A 15,754-nucleotide genomic window follows, 5' to 3' on the forward strand; every position below is an offset into this window, starting at 1 on the left:
GATTTTTTCTATTGATTTCTAATTGGTGGTTACTGTTATATAAAAGCTGTTGATTTCTTTTTATTGAAGTACAGTTATTTACGTTTCAGGTGTACAGCAAAGTGATTCAGATATAAATATATATTCTTTTTCAGACTCTTTTCCATTATAAGTTATAATAAGATATTGAATATAGTTCCCTGTGCTATACAGTAGGTCCTTGTTGGTTATCTATTTTATATACAGTACTGTGTATATGTTAATCCCAAACTCCTAATTTATCCCTCCATGCCCTTTCCCCATTGGTAACTGTAAGTTTGTTTTCTATGTTTGTGAGTCTATTTCTGTTTTATAAATTCCTTTGTATCATTTTTTTAGATTCCACATATAAGTGGTATCATATGATATTTGTCTTTCTCTGTCTTACTTCTCTGTAGGTCCATCCATGTTGCTGCAAATGGCATTATTTCATTCTCTTTTATGGCTAATATTCCAGTGTGTGTGTGTGTGTGTGTGTGTGTGTGTGTGTGTGTGTGTGTGTGTGTGTGTGTGTGTGTATATGGCATCTTCTTTATCCATTCATCTGTCAATGAACATTTATGTTGCTTCCATGTCTTGGCTATTGTAAATAGTGCTGCGGTGAACATTGGGGTGCATGTATCTTTTCGAATTAGAGTTTTCTCCAGATATATGCCCAGGAGTGGGATTGCACTATTTTGGGTAACTCTATTTTTAGTTTTTTAAGGAACCTCCATACTGTTCTCCATAGTGGCTGTATTAATTTACATTCCCACCAACAGTGCAAGAGGGTTCCCTATTCTCCACACCCTCTCCAGCATTTATTGTTTGTAGATATTTTGATGATGGCCGTTCTGACCAGTGTGAGGTGATACCTCATTGTAGTTTTCATTTACATCTCTCTAATAATTAGTGATGTTGAGTGTCTCTTCATGTGCTTTTTGGCCATCTGTATGTCTTCTTTGGAGAAATGTCTATTTAGGTCCTCTGCCCATTTTTCAATTGAGTTGTTTGTTTTTTTGATAGTGAGCTGTATAAGCTGTTTGTATATTTTGGAAATTAATACCTTGTCAAGTTGCATCATTTGCAAATATTTTTTCCTATTCTGTAGGTTGTCTTTTTGTTTTGTTTATGGTTTCCTTTGCTGTGCCTAAGAAAAAGAAATAAAAGGAATCCAAATTGGAAAGGAAGAAGTAAAACTGTCACTATTTGCAGATGACATGATATTATATATAGAGAATCATAAAGACACAACCAGAAAACTGCTAGAGCTCATCAATGAGTTTGGTGAAAGTTATTGGTTTTTCTATATTGGTTTTGATTCTGTTTATTACTGATAATCATTTTTTCATCTAGTTCTTCTGAGTTTTCTTAGTACAGTCATATTACACCAAGTAATGATTCTAATGCCTTTCTAAAGAGGATACTTCTTTTTTTTTAACATGTTTATTGGAGTATCATTGCTGTACAATGTTGTGTTAGTTTCTGCTGTACAACAAAGTGAATCAGCTATATGTCCCCTCCCTCTTGAGCCTCCCTCCCACCGTCCCTAAAGAGGATACTTCTTATTCCAGAATTACATCTTATAGCATTAGCCCAAATTTCCACAGTAATTTAAAATATATTTAATGATATTCTTGTCTTGTTTTTGATTTTAACAGCTAGCGTAGGTTTTTCCAACCATGTTAAAGAAATTTCATTGCATTCCTAATATGCTGAGAGTATTTTTAATCAAAAAGGGGTTTTGAAATGTTATAAAATGCCTTTTGATTATTTTGGTAAATTATCCTCTATAATGAGAACATAATGTGGAAGTCAGATCGTAGGATTTATGGCCAGGCAGACCCGGGCTCAACTTACACCTCTTCCTCTTAAATTGTATGTCACTGAGTGAGTTATTTGTTGGCTTCCAATTTCAGTTTCTTACATTGTTCTATGAGGATAATAATATAAGTATCTTATAAGGTTATTGTGAGTATCCAATGAGAATTGCTTGCAATTCACCAGACTTGATACAGAGTATCATGTTTTTTGAAAATTATTGTGTAATTTTTGCCTTTGATCTATTAAAATAGTGTACTATAATATAAAACTTCCTAGTATTTACTTATCTTTTTCTTCTTGGACCTACTTGGTCATGATGAAATGTTTTCTTAACTCACTGCTGTATTCAATGTTTGTTTCAGATTATTGCATCAACTTTTATAATAATTTTGTCTTTAATTGAATTTTTATGCTATCTTGTTAGTTTTGACATCAAAATGACTTCATATAATGATTAGGAATTTTTTATCTTTTTCTGTGATTGGGACCTATGGGAATTATATTTTCCTTGAGAATGTGAAAGAAGTTCCCTGTGGAAGTTTCTATGCCTGGATTATTTTTTTGAACGAGATAATGCTTTTACAACTTTTTAGATTATTTTTAAATTTGTAGTTGTTTGTTTTCTCTAATCACTTGGTCTATTCAATGTGTCTGTTTATGCTTGTGCATTTCAGTGATTCAAATTATAGCTAAAGATTATCTTAGTATTTTTAAAATAATAAGCATGGAATTGAGCACAGTATTCACTCATAATTTCTAAAATTTTAATATCTGTGTTTCTCTCTCTTTTTCTTGGTTTATTGTATAATTCTGAGGTTTATTTGACTTATTTTAAAGAACTACCTTTTGGATTTTTGATCCTACTGTTTTTTGTGCCCCTCACATCTGTAACATAATCTTACAGTGATTAGACTTTAATTTTTATATACTTTTGACTCTGCCACCTCAAAAGTAGTCATTGGTGGTCAGTGATCATTTACTGAGTACGTCCAAGGAACCCTTTCATAGAGTAGTTGGCATTTGTTTTCACTGCAAGGCTGGGAACTAAGGCAGACCATTCTGCCTGGGTTCACAGCCAAGCTCCACCACTAATAACCTATGTAATCTCCAAGTTACTTAAACTTTCTGTGCCGTAGTTTCCTCATCTGAGTGTGAGGATATGAAGCTCTGAGAACAGTCCCTGGCATGTAGTGTGTAGCTTTCAGTTAGTTCTTGTCATTATTATATTTTAGAATAAACATTGTGATTGTCCTCAAGGTTACAGTGTATAGACAGAGTTGTGAATGGAAAACTCAAAGACAATTGGAACATAATGTGTTTTTATTTGTAATGTTTGGAGGAGTGTCCAGCCTTTAGAAGAACCAGACAATTTGAATAAAGGATACAGCAGGTATTTAAAGAAAAGAAAAGAGAAGGAAACAGACCATGAAACTATAGTTAATCTGTTCAAAATCCAAATTGGTGGAAAAACAGCAGTTCCTCACGTGCTTATCCCATCTGTGTGGGTCCTCACATGTCTGCTGATAGCTGTCCAAAAGTCAGAGATAAACGTGTTTTCTTTTCTTTTTTCTTTTTTATTGGAGTATAGTTGATTTACAATGTTGTGTTAGTTTCAGGTGTCCAGCAAAGTGATTCAGTTATACATATACATATATCCATTCTGTTTTAGATTCTTTTCCCATATAGGTCATTACAGAGTACTGAGCAGAGTTCCCTGTGCTATACAGCAGGTCCTTGTTGGTTGTCTATTTTATATGCAATAGCGTGTGTATGTCAATCCCAGTCTCCCAATTTATCCCTCCCTCCCCTTTCCCCCCGCTGGTAACCACAGGTTTGTTTTCTACATCTGTGACTTTATTTCTGTTTTTAAATGTGTTTTCTTGGGGGGGCGGGCAGCAACTTAAAGGAATAGGCTCAAGTGTTTAAAAAAAATTTTTTTTTTTTTAAATTTTAGGGATTAGTGTTAGACAGGATGTTTCTGTTTGGAGAAGGCTCTCTAGTGATGCAAAATATTTTTGTTTTTTTCTGTCTGGTGTGTGAAGGGTATATACACCTCATCCTAGCCGCAGCAGAGCAAAGCGTAGCATACCTTTCTCAAGGTGTCATGTAGGCAAGTGAGGGGTAAATTATCAACACGTGATTCAGGTGTGTATGTAGATGATATTGTGCTTTACGTGTCTTGCCTTGGTTCATTCCATGATACTGTCCTGGAGTGCTGTACTTCCTAGAATGCTTTCCTAACCTCTGCGACTTGCAACATGTTCCTGCACATCCCCAAAGGGAGAGGCATCCCTCAATCCGCCTCCACTGCTTTTGGGATAAAGTTCAAACTCCAGGGCAGGGCACAGAGGGCCTCTCCAGCCCTCTTTCCTGCTCTGGACCTTCCCTGTGCTTCCCCGTGTTAATCACTGGGAGAGGTGGGAGTCGGAGACGATTCCCACGCCCCGCCCCCTGTGCACGCCCCGCCCCCTGTGATCCCCTTTCTTCGCCGTGAACAGGACCTGGGAACATGATGGGATTGTCCCTCGCTTAACTACTTTACACAAGACTCCATTTTAGCAGAATGCAGAGAGAGATTCTGCTGCTGGCCTTGAAGAAGCGAACTGCTGTATTGTGGCCGCACGGCAGGGGAGGGCAGCGGGCCTATAGGAGGTGAGAGCGGCCCCCAGCTGGCAGGCAGGTAGGAAAATGCAAACCTCGGTTTTGCAACGCAAGGAACTGAATTGCACCAATAGCCAGTGCACTTGGAAGGGGACCCCAAACCTCAGATGTTTGCAGCCCCAGGCAACACCTTGATTTCATCCTGATGAGATCTGAGTAGGGGCCTGAGCTAACCTGACCCATGGATAATAAATTGTGTTGCTTTAAGCTACTCAACTAGTGGTAATTTGCTGTGCAGCAATAGAGAAATAATGCAGTTAGCCTTGTCACCTGTTTTCCTTAGGACAGGGGTATTCCATATGTCCCCATCCAGGGCTCCCATTGGGCGTCTCTAGACTTGTCATCCTCTTCTCAATGGGAGAAAACAATTTTTAAATTCTGAAATCATATGCTATATTTGGCCTTTGTCTCCTTGGATTATTTTTATTCATAAAACTATTACCAGCTTCATATTCTGTTTTTATATTCCATTAAATGAATGTAAGTGCAAATATTTTATCGAAAATTATTTTACATTCTTCGAAACTCAGCATATCAGAATACATAGCTGAAGGAGTAAACTCATCGTCAAATTTAGACTGGGTCTGGGAACAAGCGTGAATTAAGCTGTGGGAGAACGACAGTGGCTCCTGGGAGGGTAGTCACTAACGGTGGGCTATGAGAATCCCCCCCGTGGCCCTATCAAGGTGTTGTTTTATATCAATAATTTTAGTGAGGATATAGATGACATATTTATCAAAGTTGGGGTTGACATGAAGCCTAGAAACACAGCACATACTTTGAGTAACAGAATTAGGATCCAAAGAGATCATTTCAGGTTGAAATGATGATGTTGATCTAACAAGATAAACTGTAGTTGAGTAGGTGTAAAAGCCTATAGTTAAATTTAAAAAATCTATCTAGAAACTAGGGATGGGGTGAGACAGACAGCATATGCAAAAATATTTAGATGAGTTGTTTACAAGTTGCCATAAATCAGTGGTACACTGGGGCATGTAATGGGGCCTGTTTGAATCATGAAGTTAATTTTAAAAACTCTATTAATTGAACTGCTGAGTACAGAACAAGAAGAATAGTCCTCCGTTGCATATATGGGTCATACCACTGCTGCAGGGTTGGGTAGTTCTGGACACCTCTTTATGGGGTCAGAGACAAACTGGAATTTCTCCAATGGGCAGGAACCAGATGGGTGAGCAGACTTGACATCACGTACAATATTGTGGAATAATCTTCGCGTGGGTCTTTTGCCTGTGGAAGAGAAGTTATCTAAGGATTAGAACTTCCTTTCCATGACTTTGGTGAATGGAAGTTACAAGGAAATAGATTTTTGCTTAAATTTAGGAAGTAATCACTAACATGTATGTAAGCCCCTACATACAGACCTTCAAGTTGTGAACTTTCAAAGATGCGAACGTTCATTCGCATGTCCCATCACGTAAGTTAGATCACGTGTCTGGTGTACGCTGTCACGTGCATGCATCCTCTACGAGTGGTTGTGCTTTTGTATGCTGTACTGTACAGTGCTGTAGAGAGTACAATAGTACAGTATCTTTATTTTAAGCCCAGGCTGTCTGGAAGCAAGCGTAAAAGCGGCGGTGTATAGCTGATTGCGTTAATAGGGTACCTAGGCTAACTTTGGTGGACTTACGAACAAATTGGACTTACGAACGCGCTCTCAGAACAGAACTCGTTCGTATGTAGGGGACTTACTGTACTTAATACCCAAATAGACTGGGCTTCCTTTGGAGGTTACTGAACCCACTTTCCCTGAGACGTACAAATAGCCACTGGGGTGGAGGGAGGCAGATCCGTGGAGTCTTTTGCGTGCATTGTCATCATGTGACAGTGATGGACCAAAAGACACCAACATACACAGTTAAAGGCTAGAAAGCTTCATTAAAGGTAGAGTACAGAAACTTAGGTATATGGTTTTATACAGTCGGAGGTGACACAGCACGTTTCTAGGCAGAAGGTTGGCTCCTCCAGGCTGCCCAGATTCCCCATGAGAGGGCATCTGCCTGTGAATTAGGCCACCGATGTGGAATGCAGATTCTTCTAGGAGTGAGAAGCTGCCTGTAGCAGGTGCTGTTAGTGTGCCCCCAGGTCCCCTTCACAGGGCACACTGTTACTGTGCCCATCCTCTAGGGGCTGCCAGCTCCTCACATCTGCACCCTCCCCTGTAGCATTGCCCCTGGCTGATGACACCTGCCTCACCCAAAGAGGCCTGGGAGGTGGTGGCCCCCATTCCCGGGGGCAGCCCTTGGCCGATGCCCGGCTGACACAGAGCTGGGCCCGCGCAGTCCCCTGGTCTGTGTGCAGGACAGCCTCTGAGGAGCGATTCAGGCCGCAGAGCTCCTGGTGGGTCAGGCTGACTTGCCCTGACCCACATCTTCACTGCTTTTCCCTCTGCCCCATCACACCTCTCTCACTCCCTCAGATGTTCTCCTAAGAGCCCTGACCTGCACGGGAATTGTCATCGGAGGCTCTGCTTCTAGGGGTGCTTATCCAAGACACCACCTTTGCCTTTCTTTGGATCATTTGTAACCTCTTGCCCCTCTGCACACAGGAGCTTCTGCCTTTTCATCTGCCCGCTTACCCGGTGCTAATAATTCGGCCAAGACATCACTTCCCCTAAGTTCCTATTCTGGGCATGGGTGAAGAGAAGGTCATTTTGCCAAAAGCATCCCCAGCAGGCTCAGGCTTTGCAGCCTGAGGACCCTCCGGCAACCCTGGAAGAGATGCCCTCCGAGGGCCCGCCCCACTGCAACATCTCATCGTATCACTTTGTCCACTAAAGTGCTCTACATGCGTGAGCGTGCGCGCGCGCGCACACACACACACACACACACACACACACACCTACCTTGTTTTGTTCCCTCTCTGAATGGCAGTGCGACCTGACTCTGTAATGCCGGTGAACAGATCAGAGGCTTCACGCATCTGGCAACAGTGTTGCAGGGGTTATCAGCCGCCGTGTGTTTCTGCTCCTTTGTTCTTCTCTCCAGACATCCTTCCCGTGATGCGCTGATCACCGGCGTCTGGCGTGGCGTGTGGGTGAGGAGGAAAAGCTTGGTGTGAGGAAAGGCCTGGTGTGGGAGTCTAGACTGACGTGTGTGATTCCTGACTCTGGACTTAAGCTGACAGCCACGTGACCTTCCAGTCGGTTAGATTTTCTTGTCCCAGTGTCGTTGTATATGAAGTGAGGAAAATGTTCTCACGCACCTGCCTGACAGTAGACCAAGGGAGGTCGTGCATCTGAGGGCGTCGTAGGAACGTGTAGAGCCCACGACAGACATGAGTTATTCAGATGCTGTTTTAAAATGCAGTCCTGCTCGTGAAGAGCTTCCAAAGTAAGTAGGAGAGCTGAGGTATGAACGTAAATAAAAATGATTTCAGGTGGAGATGACCCGGGAGGGACAGAGTTCTGTAGGAGCTCAGAGGAGGGTTCAACCCATTTACTGTTGAACATTTGTTCTTTGGGTCCAAAAGTATGTTCATCTTCTTCCCTGTATTTCCTTTCTGGCTTTGGCCATGTAGACAGCCGGGCCTTGCATAAATCCAGAGAAAGAACATAGATCTTTTACCCCTTTTTATGCTTAATGGAGAAAAAGGGCCGGTCCATATGCACCTATGATTGATGTAGGGACCGAATCATTTCTTTAGAATTAACCCTTTGCATTTAGATTTAAGGGTGTTCATTTTCCAGTGGATTTTACTACCACAGCCAGATGTGAGAATTGGAAATTTTTGATATGGATCTGTTTTTAGTATTGATTAACTGATTGTTTGATCATAATGTGAGCAGGTCCATGTTATTATAATTATGCTTACAGTGCCCAGAGCAGCTCAAAGAAGCTGGACAGAGAGTGCACTTGATCTTCCAGCTCCCATCCTGCGAATAACGGATGCTCCAAGCTCGGAATGGCAACCTCAGAGAATCAATGCTCCAGGGTGGTGTCAGGTGCCTGGGCTGTGGAATGCTTTCCCGATAACTTGTATTCTTCTTATTTCTGACAGCCAGGCTCAGGGTGAAACTAAAACATACTAATTGCTCTCATTAATCTTCTAACTTACACAAGCAGATATAGTTTTAAAAACTCAGCAAAATAGAGATGAAGATATGTATTTTTGAGGAACCTGACCCGCGAGTTCTGACTCTGCCTTTCTTAGTCCAGCGATGGGTCCAGCCCGTGTTATTGACGCCACGTGTTCAGAAAGGTCGCCCTCCTGACCTGAAGGCCTGGGCGAAGCACCTCCAGGGGTGCCTGGCCTCCTCACCGCCCCACACCCCTGGGCGCACGGCGCTAGCCCTTCCTCTCTGTCACCCAGTCTCCTGCCATTCTTCTTCTGCTGCTCTTTCCTCCCTTAGAAAAGCAGCAGCTCTTTGATGTCCTTTGCATATTCCTTATGATGAGAAAAGCACAGTCCCCCGTACTTACTCCCAGATACTAACATTTCCATTCCAATATCATTCCTTTCTCTCCCTTTTCATCAGGCAGGGATTCGGTTGTTTCCTGACTCACGTTGGGGTCAATCCAGTCCCCTTCTCAATACATCAGGGTCATTTTTATTCTCTCCCCAGCCCTTGCTCTTAAGGGCATATTTTAATGATTATCCTGTGTATAAGCATTTATGTGGTTCTTTGATTTCTCTAGTCACTTAAGCTGTGATTAAATGAACTTACTTACGAAACAGAAATAGACTCACAGACATAGAAAAAACCTACGGTTACCAAAAGGGAAGGGGCGGAGGGATAAATTAGGATTTTAGCATTAACATATACACACTACTATGTATAAAACAAACAACAAAGACCTACTGTATAGCATAGGGAATTATATGCAATATCTTGTAATAACCTATAAGGGAAAAGAATCTGAAACAGAATATATATTTAACTTATGTATATATAAAACTCAATCACTTTGCTGTACACCTGAAACTAACACAACATGGTAAATCCACTGTACTTCAATAAAAAGTTTTTTCCTACGCTTATGAAAGACAAATAATTAGACTGAGGCCTAGCGGTCTACTCTTTTTTTTTTTTTTTTAACATCTTTGTTGGGGTATAATGGTGTTACAATGATGTGTTAGCTTCTGCTTTATAGCAAAGTTAATCAGTTATACATATACATATGTTCCCACATCTCTTCTCTCTTGCGTCTCCCTCCCTCCCACCCTCCCTATCCCACCCCTCTAGGTGGTCACAAAGCACCGAGCTGATCTCCCTGTGCTATGCGGCTGCTTCCCATGAGCTGTTTTACGTTTGGTAGTGTATATATGTCCATGCCACTCTCTCACTTTGTCACAACTTACCCTTCCCCCTCCCCATATCCTCAAGTCCATTCTCTAGTAGGTCTGTGTCTTTATTCCTCTTACCCCTAGGTTCTTCATGACCTTTTTTTTTTCCCTTAGATTCCATATATATATGTTAGCATACGGTATTCGTTTTTCTCTGACTTACTGCGCTCTGTGTTACAGACTCTAGGTCCACCCACCTCACTGCAAATAACTCAATTTCGTTTCTTTCTATGGCTGAGTAATCTTCCATTGTATATATGTGCCACATCTTCTTTATCCATTCATCTGTCGATGGACACTTAGGTTGCTTCCGCGTCCTGGCTGTTGTAAATAGAGGTCTACTCTTGCTAAGCAGGCTGGGGAGGCTGAGCAGACGGCCCGCGGAGCATCTGCGTGCGTGCGCACCGCTGCCGGCTTTGGTTTCATTGCTGGGTCCACGTGCTCACTGTTTCCCATCTTGCTTATAAGCTGGGGACGGATTCGATGTTCGGTGTTTGAGTGGTTGTGGCTGGAGCTGGGCTCTGCACCTGGCATCCTGAGACCATGGGAAACCTCCGTCCCCGTGGCTCCTCGAGCGAACGTGGCGAGCTCGGATCTTGCACAAGGCTCCTGCTAAGCGTAGCGAGTTACCGAGTTAGGGTGAGATGCGGCCTCCCCTCCTGCGCATGTGCGGAGGTCTCACTTGCTCTCGGCGGGGCGCTGGGCGACCCAGTCTGCCCTTGAGTTTGTGGACTCCTCGTGCCCTTGCCCCAGTGACCAGCGCCCTGCCCTGCTCATTGCTCTACATTTGCTCTCTCAGTGTCCCTCTGCTCACACATTTCCTGTCCCCTTTGCTTCGCTTGGCCTAAGTGGCTCTACTCTCTAGTGTTCTGAGTTTTTCTCCACGTCCCATCCATCCAGTGTCCTAAGTTTAGCGCCTGTGGTTTAAACTTTGCTCTCTCACTCTCCCCCCCTACCACCTCCCCCTTGTTTCCGATGACTGGCCAGTGATGTCGCCCTGCACCTATGAGCCAAGCTGGAAACCTCCAGGCCATTACGGACTTCTCCCCAACATCCAGGTGTTGCCAGTGAAGGTTGCTCCCATCCAGCACCTTCCCTGCATCCCCAGGCCAGAGCCCCTATCCCAGGCCTAGGCTACCCCAGCATCCTGGATCCCTCTACCCGATTTTTATTTTTTATTTTCCAAAAACGCAACCTGAACACGCCCTGTCCCGTATGATAATTGAACTCTGCACGATAAAATTCAGAAGCCCAGGAGGGACCTAAGCCCCCTCTCCTGCTACTGTCTGTCCCTCCCCTCTGTATGCCAGACACACAAACTTCTATTTTTACAGGAGGCTTTTCTGCCTTTGCACTATCATTGTTTTTTTCTCCCCAACATATCCTCCTCATTTTCTCTAGCTAAGATCTATTCTTCTTTCACGATGATTTTACAATGATTTTACGAAGTTTTCTGGATTTCCTCGGGTTGAAGTAATTGTTCTTCTGTGGGGTGGCTGAATATGGTCCATGTCTCTATCAAGACATCTAACCCAACACTGAGTTTAAAAAAAAAAAAGAATTCTTTGCATTTGCAGAATAATTTATAGATGGCAAAGCTTTCTCACAGACTTTCTCTCCATGGTGAGTTGGAAAAAGCAGAGATAGGAAAGAGAGGTTGTGTTCCACGGCACTTTGGTGCCTGTTCTATTTTGGTCATTTTTGATGCACATGTCCTGTTATCTACACCTTTAGCAACAAGGAAAGTGTGTCAAACGTCCTGCCACTTCGGAGGATAAGAGCCTGGGCAGAGCACTTGGTGAGAATGGCCAGCCAACTCTGTTCTTGAAAGTGATAGCCTTGAATTAAAGACAGAAGGACCCAGGGGAAGTCTATATGGACTCTTAGAGCTAAGCTTTTTTGCTAAGAACCTTCTTTGTAAAACATTGAATACCTTTTTAAGGATAAATTTAAGCTAGGAACTGCTCCACCTCTTTTCATCTTTTTGTTTGTTTGTTTGTTTGTTTTAATCATGGAATTAGGTCTGCCTGGTTAATCAGTGCCCAGAGCAAAGGTAACCTAGGGGCAGTTGGCACTAGATAATTCAGCCACTGGCTAGAGGTTCAACCAGAAGAGAGGGAGAGAGGGTGGACTCAGAAACCATTTATTGGGCTACCTAAAAGAGCATATAATCATTGAACTTTAGAGCTTGAAAGGATCTAGTCTCTACTTATGGCTGAGGAATGACCTGGAGAAGACAAGCACCTGTCAGGACCCGCACCATTAATGGCTGTGAATGCCTGACTCCCGCCCAGAACCCTTTCCCAGCCTCATCGATATACACAAAGGTATAAAAATGCCTTGTGAGGGCAGATAACTAAGGGCACACTAATACAGTTGATTGTGAGACTGAACCTTCATTGGGGGGTAAATTAGGTGGATGACAACAGTAATAGAAGCCAAGAACTTCTTTTTAAATTAATTTTTATTGGAGTATAATTGCTTTACAATGTTGTGTTAGTTTCTGCTGTACAGCAAAGTGAATCAGCCATACATATACATACATCTTTTTCAGATTTCTTTCCCATTTAGGTCACCACAGAGCACTGAGTAGAGTTCCCTATGGGATACAGTAGGTTCTCAGTTATCTATTTTATACATAGTAGTGTATATATGTCAATCCCAATCTCCCAATTCATCCCACCACCCCCTTCCCCCTTTGAGAAGCCAAGAACTTTTTACTGGGTTATCTCACTGGATCCTCACCAAAACCCTGTGAGAGGATGTATTCATTTCCTATTGCTGCAGTAACAAGTTACCACAAGTTAGTTACTTTAAGCGACACAGATGTATCAGTATGATCTTAGAGTTTGGAGGTCAGAATTCTGAAATGAGTTCCACAGCACTGAAGTCAAGGGGTCTGCACACCTGGTTCCTTCTGTAGGCTCTGTGGGGAGCACCAATTTCCTTGGCTGTTATAGCTTCTAGTGGCCACCTCTTTTCCTTGGCTTATGGCCCCTTCTGCCATCTTCAAAGGATTATTCCAGTCTCTGCTTCCGTCATCACCTCATCTTCTCCTCTGCCTCTGCTTCCTCCTGAATCCCTCTTCTAAGAACCTTTGTGATTATACTGGGCCTTTGTGGTTTTACTGGGCCTATCAGCTAATCCAGGATGATCTCCTCATCATGAAATCCTTCACCTAATCCCATTTACAAAAATATGGTACCATAATCACAGGTCCCAGGGACTAGAATGTGGACATATTGGGAGGGGGGCATTGTGCAGAGAGGTACTTTTCTATAGCTGAGGAAACCGAGGCTCAAAGAGATTAAGTAACTTCCATAGAGTTAGATGGTTCCTAAGGACCACAGTCATTCATTCTTTACCACTGTCTCTGGAACTGAATTACAAGGAGGAAAAAATAAATGATATACCTAAACTCAAGGTACATATGATCTAGTATTATTAGATTTTTAGACCAAAACTATACTAAGCCTGTGGTCTGCATTATAAAATATAATCCATTATAAGGAAAAAGGTTCTAAGCTTTGTTTTTCTTTTAAAGGATAACATTCTGTAACAGCTCTAGGTAATTCTTGAACTATAATAGGCCGTCCTCCAGTTACTCATCCTGCTAGCTGCTGTGAGCTGGTATTTTAATTTTCAAAGCTTCAGTCAGCTTCAATATATTTCTACCCATTAGTAGTAGGTGGCCACTCTGTATGCAGAATAAAGCTAAAAATGTTTAAACTTGACAGCATTTCTTTTTCAGTTTTGAGGTCATCTACCTCATTTTTCTGAATCTCTCTCTTCTCACAGTTGAGTGGCTCAAGTTCAGATCTAGTTAGCCATTCATCTGAAATGGATTTTCGACATCCTCCTGTCTACATTAGCTTCCCCTAGAAACTCCCCAGTTTGTCAAATACTTCTCACAAAACATGGTTCCTAGGATTGAAGATGATATGCAGCTGTAGTTTAATCATACTGAGTACAGTTGAGATGTTCTTTTCCCTTAATTGGAAAGTGTACCTCTGTCATATTGCCTTATTGACATAGAATAAACGGAAAGTTGGACAGACCAGCCCATTTCCAGAAAGACAGAAAGAAACCATTTTAAGCTGCAGCTTGACTGATAACCCACTTGATATCCAGAGAAAGAAGCAAAACTTTCCTTTACACCTTGATCACTTGTAAGTGCTACGTGGTCAGCTTTTTTTTTTTTCTTTTTTTTTTTTTTGCCGTACGCGGGCCTCTCACTGTTGTGGCCTCTCCCGTTGCGGAGCACAGGCTCGGGACGCGCAGGCTCAGCGGCCATGGCTCACGGGCCCAGCCGCTCCGCGGCAGGTGGGATCTTCCCGGACCGGGGCACGAACCCGTGTCCCCTGCATCGGCAGGCGGACTCTCAACCACTGCGCCACCAGGGAAGCCCATGTCGTCAGCTTTGATGGGGTTAAGAAGGCCTGCTTTGCTTGGGTGTGTGTGTGTGTGTCCTTTCCTTAATTTATTTTAGTTATAAATATTTACATCTTACTACACACACACACACACACACACACACACACACACACGCTATGAAACTTAATAATGAAATCCATCTCCCATGAAATTATTGCCCAATTTAGGAAGTAGGACATTGCAATATAGTTGATACTGAATATATACAATGTTCCTTGTTCATCCTATCTCCTATCTCCCTCCACTGAGATATAGTTATAAATTCTATGTTTATCATAAGGAATTTTTAAAAGTTTTATTATGTGTGTATATCTCCCTAAATAATAAATATTTTAAAATTTTGCTTGTCTGTGGGCTTTATAAAAATAGTAGCATGCCATATATAATTTCCCATAACTTGCTTTTTCATTCACAGTTGTATTTCTAAGCTCTACCTATTATGTAAGGCTAGAATTTGCTCATTTACCCTTGCTGCGTAATATTCTGTTGTGTGAACATATCACTTTATTTGTTTTTCTATGGATGGACTCTTGGGTTATTTCCTGTTGAAGGAGTTTATTTCCAGTGATTTGCTATTACAAACAATGCTGCTGTGAATTTTCTTGAACAGGTCTCTTGGTGCATGTGAGTAAGGGTTTCTCTAGGGATAGAATTGCTGGGTCAGAAGGTAAATGCATTCTTTACTAATTCAAAATTATTTTTTAAAGAAGTTGAACCTATTGACACTCCCTCCAGCACTGTGGTAGAGTTCTTTTTTTTTACATCTTTATTGGAGTATAATTGCTTGACAATGGTGTGTTAGTTTCTGCTTTATAACAAAGTGAATCAGCTATACATATACATATGTTCCCATAGCTCTTCCCTCTTGCATCTCCCTCCCTCCCACCCTCCCTATCCCACCCCCCAGGCGGTCACAAAGCACAGAGTTGATCTCCCTGTACTATGCAGCTGCTTCCCAATAGCTATCTACCTTACGTTTGGTAGTGTATATATGTCCATGCCTCTCTCTCGCTTTGTCACAGCTTACCCTTCCCCCTCCCCATATCCTCAAGTCCATTCTCTAGTAGATCTGTGTCTTTATTGCTGTCTTACCCCTAGGTTCTTCATGACATTTTTTTTTCTTAAATTCCATATATATGTGTTAGCATACGCTATTTGTCTTTCTCCTTCTGACTTACTTCACTCTGTATGACAGACTCTAGGTCTATCCACCTCATTACAAATAGCTCAATTTCATTTCTTTTTATGGATGAGTAATATTGTATATATGTGCCACATCTTCTTTATCCATTCATCCAATTTTGGACACTTAGGTGGTTTCCATCTCTGGGCTATTGTAAATAGAGCTGCAATGAACATTTTGGTACATGACTCTTTTTGAATTATGGTTTTCTCAGGGTATATGCCCAGTAGTGGGATTGCTGGGTCATATGGTAGTTCTATTTGTAGTTTTTTAAGGAACCTCCATACTGTTCTCCACAGTGGCTGTATCAATTTACATTCCCACCAACAGTGCAAGAGGGTTCCCTTTTCT

General features: G+C 42.1%; 1 protein-coding gene across 9 annotated transcripts in view; it reads left to right on the forward strand.

The window, feature by feature from the left end:
• The window catches only part of THRB (thyroid hormone receptor beta), a 392,184-nt gene that overhangs the window by 52,725 nt on the left and 323,705 nt on the right, over positions 1 to 15,754 (forward strand). The window lies entirely within an intron of this gene.

This window comes from Orcinus orca, chromosome 5 (genome assembly GCF_937001465.1).
Source record: "Orcinus orca chromosome 5, mOrcOrc1.1, whole genome shotgun sequence".
NCBI lineage: Eukaryota > Metazoa > Chordata > Mammalia > Artiodactyla > Delphinidae > Orcinus > Orcinus orca.